The sequence below is a fragment of the Tupaia chinensis genome, unplaced genomic scaffold, assembly GCF_000334495.1.
Source record: "Tupaia chinensis unplaced genomic scaffold, TupChi_1.0 Scaffold000489_1, whole genome shotgun sequence".
Lineage (NCBI taxonomy): Eukaryota > Metazoa > Chordata > Mammalia > Scandentia > Tupaiidae > Tupaia > Tupaia belangeri.
The window spans coordinates 6,143,299-6,149,298 of NW_006160001.1; the positions used below are offsets into that span (position 1 = coordinate 6,143,299).

At 36.9% G+C, this 6,000-nt stretch overlaps 1 pseudogene; it reads left to right on the plus strand.

Annotated features, from left to right (window-relative positions):
- The first annotated feature begins 2,792 nt into the window (after positions 1-2,792).
- On the plus strand, positions 2,793-5,329 carry LOC114009219 (60S ribosomal protein L6 pseudogene; annotated as a pseudogene).
- The last annotated feature ends 671 nt before the right edge of the window (positions 5,330-6,000 follow it).

Genomic DNA, 6,000 nt, shown 5'->3' on the forward strand with positions numbered 1-6,000 from the left:
TAATGAAACAGGCAATATTACAACAGATACAATAGATATACAAAACATCATTAGAAGATACTATGATTGACTATACATGAACAAATAAGAAAACCTAGATGTGATGGACAAACTTCTGGACACATATAATCTACCAAGATCGAATCAGGAGGACATAGAAAGCCAGAATAGACCTATAACAGGCAATGAGACTGAGGTAATAAATTACCTCCCAACAAAGAAAAGCCCAGGTCCTGATAGCTTCACTTCTGAATTCTACAAAACTTTTACAAAAGAGTTAACCGCATTCTACTAAAGTTATTTTTAAAGATCCAAAAAGAAGGAACCCTCCCAAATTCATCTGGTGAAGCCTCCATTACCCTCTTCCCCAAAACAGACAAGGACAGGACAAGGAAGGAAAACTATAGACCAATATCTCTGATTACTATAGATGCAAAGTTCTCAACAAGGTACAAGCAAATCATATCCAACAACATAGAAAAAAGATTATACATCATAACCAAGTAGGCTTTATTCCAGGGATTCAAGAATAGTTCAACATATGCAAAACCATAAACATAATACATCATATTAACAGAAAGAAAGATGAAAAATTCTGTGATCATATCAATCAATGCAGAGAAAGCATTTGATATACTATAGTATCCCTTCATGATTAAGACTTTCACAAAATTGACATAGAAGGGACATTTCTCAACACAATAAGAGTCATCTAAGGAAAACCCATAAGCTAACATACTCAATAGGGAAAAATTAAAAGCTGTTCCACTAATAAGCAAAACAAGACAAGGCTGCCCACTTTCTCCACTCCTTTTCAATATGGTGCCAGAATCCTAGCCAATGCAATTAGAAAAGAGAATAATATAAAAGGCATTCCAATAAGTAAAGAAGAGATAAAATTATCTCTATTTGCAGATTACATGATGGTATACATATAAGACCCAAAGGTGTCCATGAAAAAACTTCTCTAAGTAATAACTGAATACAGTAAAGTGACAGGATACAAAATCAACCTACAAAATCTGTAGCATTTCTATTTACTGACAACAAGCAGGCTGAGGTAGAACCGAAAAAAAATCCCATTTACCATAGCCACAAAAAATGTAAGATTCCTAGGAATAAATCTAACCAAAGAAGACCACTACAAGGGAAACTATGAAAATCTAAAAAAGAAATTGAAAATGACACAAAAAAGTGGGAGGACATCTCATGTTCTGGGTTGGAAGAATTAATATAATCAAAATGGCAACTCTACACAAATTAATCTACATATTGAATGCAATCCCAATCAAATTACCAGTGACATTCTACACAGATTTAGAAAAGACAATAATAGAATTTGTCTGGAATCATAAAAGACCTCGAATTGCCAAAGCAATCCTGCACAGGAAGAGTGGAGCAGGAGGCATCTTATTCCCTGATCCCAAAAATATATTGCCAAGCTGTGATAATGAAAACAGCATGATATTGGCACAAAAACAGACAGGTAGACCAATATAATGGAATAGAGACTCCAGAAATGAACCCCCAAAAAGCACAGTTAACTGATTATGACAGAGGGTAACAATCAATCCAGTGGGAAAATGAAAACCTCTTTAGCAAATGGTCCTGGAAAATTCTACAGGTATCCACCTGTATACAAAGATGAACCTGGACCCCTATCTATCACCATTAACAAAAATCAACTCAAAGTGGATCAAAGACCTAAACCTAAGAACTCAAACTTTAAAATTCTTTGTGGAAAACACTGGGAAAACTCTTGGAGACTTTGCAGAATTTGCCTACATTGGAGTAGGCAGACTTCTTAAATTAGACTCCCAATTCATAGGCAATAATCTCCAAAATAGAGAATTGAGATTACATCAATTTTAAAAACTCTGAACAGCAAAAGAAACAATAATTAGAGTGAAGAGATAATGATCAGAATGGGAAAGTATATCTGCAAACTCTCCCTTGGATAAAGGACTGATAACCAAAATTTACAGGGTACTCAAGCGGCTTAACCTACAAAAACAAAACAAAAAAGACACAGTAATTAGTGTGAATTGACAACTCTTGGAGTGGGAGAGAATTTTTATAAACTATGTCTTAGATAAGGTACTGATAACCAGAATGTGCAGGCCACTCAAGTGGCTTACCCTCCCCCCAAAAAATCAACCCTCTTAAAAAAATTGGGAGAATGAGCTGGACAAACAACTCTCTAAGGAAGACATATGAATGGCCAAAAAGCATATGAAAAAATGTTCAACATTCCTCATCATAAGGGAGATGCAGATAAAAATCACAATGAGATCCCACCTAACACCAGTTAGAATGGTGAAGGTTAAAAAAAAAAATGGTAAGTATTAATGGGGCTGTGATGAAAGGGGAACTCCCCTTCACTGTTGGTGGGAATGTAAATTAGTCCAGCTATTATAGAGAACAATATGGAGATCTTAAAAGATCTACAAATCGAACTAGCATATGATCTAGCAATTCCACTTCTGGGTATCTACCCAAAGGACAGGAGAGCACTCAGTTGGAAAAATGCTTGCACATCTATGTTTATTGCAGCATTATTTATAATTACTAAGACATGGAATCAACCCAAATGTCCACGAATAGATGAATGTATTGAAAAAATATGACATATACTCTGTGGAATTCTACTCAGTCATTAAAAAACAACAAGATCCTGGCATTTGATAGAAAGTGGACAAATATGGAAGATTTACTGCTGAGTGAAGCAAATTAAGCTATGAAAGAGAGACATTGTATGTCTCCACTTAATATAAGCTGGCAATCCACACTCTATGGTGAAAACTGAAAGATTAGAGGATATAGAAGCGTGGACAATGGTTATGTATACTGGAGATACTGGAGACATAATGTTGGAAGAGGGTGAGAGAAGGGGGAGAGTGTGAGGAAAGAAATTAAGGAGAAATATGGAGAGGCAAGATATTTATGGGATTCATAAATGGATTGTTACTATTGATGATCATGTGCACAATATCCTCAACTGGACTCATGTGAGGTCTATTCATATTGGGTAAATTCATTTTACAAGTTAAGTAAAATATTGCGATTAAATGTACAATATAAATTAAAATAAGAAAAAGAAAAGTTGTTTACTTGAAAAGATAAAATCATCATCCATTAGCTAGACTAAAGGAAAAGGAGAGTAGATCTAGATAAATAAAATCAGAGATGAAAAAGGAGACATTATGACTGATACTTCATAAATACAAAGGATCATTAGAAACCATTATTAAGAATTATATACCAACCAAATAGAAAACCTAGAGGAGTCAGATAAATTCGTGAACAATTAAAATCTACCAGGAGTGAACTAGGAAGATGTAGAAAACATAGATAGACTCAATATTGAGTAATGAGATTATCTCAATAACTGAAAATTTTTCTATTAAAAAAAAAACCCAGGAACTGGTAACTTCACTGCCGACTTCTACAAAACATTTTATTTTTCTTTCTGTGTTTTTTTAAGAGATGGTCTTGTTGTTTTACAATCTTCCTGCCTTAGCTTTCCAAGTAGCCTAGATCATAGGCACATTCCATCATACTCTGCTTTTTCAGACAGAGCCTTGTTATGTTGCAGAAGCCAGCCTCAAACTCACAATCCTCCTGCCTCACTGGAATTACTGGCATATTTCTATTTGGCATTGCTCTAATGAAGACTCTTTTCAGTGACTGATCCTGGGACAAGTCTCTCTCTAGGCCCCCAGGTTGTCTGAGACATCTTTTAAAATCTAGGTGGAAGCCACCACATTTCCACAGCTCTTTAATTTTGCATGCATGCAGAGTTATCCCCATGTGTGCACCAACAAGGTCTGTCACTTGCACATTCTAAAGTTGCAGGTAAAGAGGTGGCTCTAAAAGCAGGTCAAGTTGCACCTGGGCCACTTAAACCATGATTTGGACTGAGGAACACTGCACTATACGTGTGAGCAGAGTCCTGAGGCAAAACAGGCCAGTGAGCCCACTGCAAGTCAGTCCACTGAAAGTATTTAACTCTTTTAGGGCTCTGGGCCTGTGATGGGAAGGAAAGCCTTGAAAATCTCAAGTGCCCTCAGGGCTCTTTTGGCATTACCTTGAACAGTTAGCAACTGGCTCCCTCCTATCTGTATTAATTTCTTTAGCAACTAGTCCTCCAGACACTCTCTTAGCATTGCATTAACAGGGTGTACATTTTCCAAATCATTTTGCTATTTCCCTCCTCATTATAAATTTAGCCTATAGATCATCCCTTTATTACAAAATTTAGTATAGGCACTTAAATGTAATGATATAGCTTTCTGAATACTTTGATTTTAGAAATTTTTTCCCCCAGGTACCCCAGTTCATTACTCTTAAGTATCACCTTCCACAGTCATCAGGCATGGACACAATGCAGTCAAATTCTTTTCAACAGTGTAACAAAGTTAATCCTTCCTTCAATTTCCAATAAGATATTCCTCATTTTAGAGTTTAGTTCTCTTTCCCACTATACAAGACGGCAGATAAAAAAGCTGTAAAGCAGGATACTAAGGAGAAGAAACCTGAAGCCAAGAAAGCTGATGCCAGTGGCAAGGTTAAAAAGGGTGACCCCAAGGCTAAAAAGCCCAAGAAAGAGAACCCCCTAGTCTGGGGCAATGGCAGATACTCCCAGTCTGCCATGTTTTCCATGAAGGTCATGTACAAGAGGAAATACTAGGCCACTAGTTCCAGGATTGAAAAGAAAAAGGAGAAGGCTCTTGTGACTTCACAAAATCAGTTGGAGGAGACAAGAATGGGGGTACCTGGGTGGTTAAACGTGCAAAATGCTAGGTATTATCCTACTGAAGATGTGTCTTGAAAGCTGTTGAAGCACAGCAAAAAAGCCTTCAGTCCCCATGTGGGAAAGCTGCGAGCCAGCATCACTCCTGAGACTGTTCTGATCATCCTCACTGGACACCACAGAGGCAAGAGAGTGGCTTTCCTGAAGCAGCTGAGCAGTGGCTTGCTACTTGTAACTGGACTGCTGGTCCTCAATTGAGTTCCACTGCATAGAACACAGCAGAAATTTGTCATCGCTACCTCCATGAAAATTGATATTAGCAAAGTAAAAATCCCAGAGCACCTTATCAATTCTTACTTCAAGAAAAAGAAATGGCAGAAGCCCAGATAACAGGAAGGTGAGATCTTCAACACAGGGAAGGAGAAATTCAAGATTTCAGAGCAGAGCAAGGTTGATCAGAAAGCTGTGGACTACCAAATTTTACCAAAAATCAAAGCTGTTCTTCAGCTCCAGGGCTACCTGCGATCCATGTTTGCCCTTACAAATGGAGTTTATCCTCACAAATTGGTATTCTAAATTTTTTTTCAAGAGCCTAATTAAATAACTGATCATAAAAAAGATAGTCCTCATTTTAATCCTCAGAATGGCCTTTACTGTACATATTTCTATCAGTATTTTGATCATGGCTTCTTAATCGATCTCTGAGAAGCTTTAGTTCATTCCTAGATTTTTTTAAGAATTATTTTATTTAACTTTATTTATTTATTTATTTTAATTTGATGAGAGGGGAACAGAACAAGAGAGAGAAAGAGAAAGTGAGAAAGCAAGTTGCTAGGTCTGGGACTCAAATCGTTGTCAGCCATGTGGGAGTATAACACCTTTAACCATCATGCTGCAATCCAGCCCCACATTCCTAGTTTAAAAAAATTTTTTTTGACCTTTCTACAGAATCTAACCTTCTTATATAATAGAATGTTCCTTTAAATCCTTCCAACCTCTACCCAACTCAAAACTGTTCTCACATTTTCAGGTATCTCTAATAGTTATGCCTCACTCCTGGTACCAATTTTCTGTTTTAACCTGTTTTATGTTGCTATAATACGATATCACAGACTGGGTAATTGAAAGAAATCAAGGTTGTTTTAGCTCACAGTTTTGGAGGTGCAATATTGAAATGCCCCATCTAGTGAGGATATTCTTTGGGTAAAAGGGCAAGAGCTTGTGTATGTGTGTCATCTCTGGTCTCT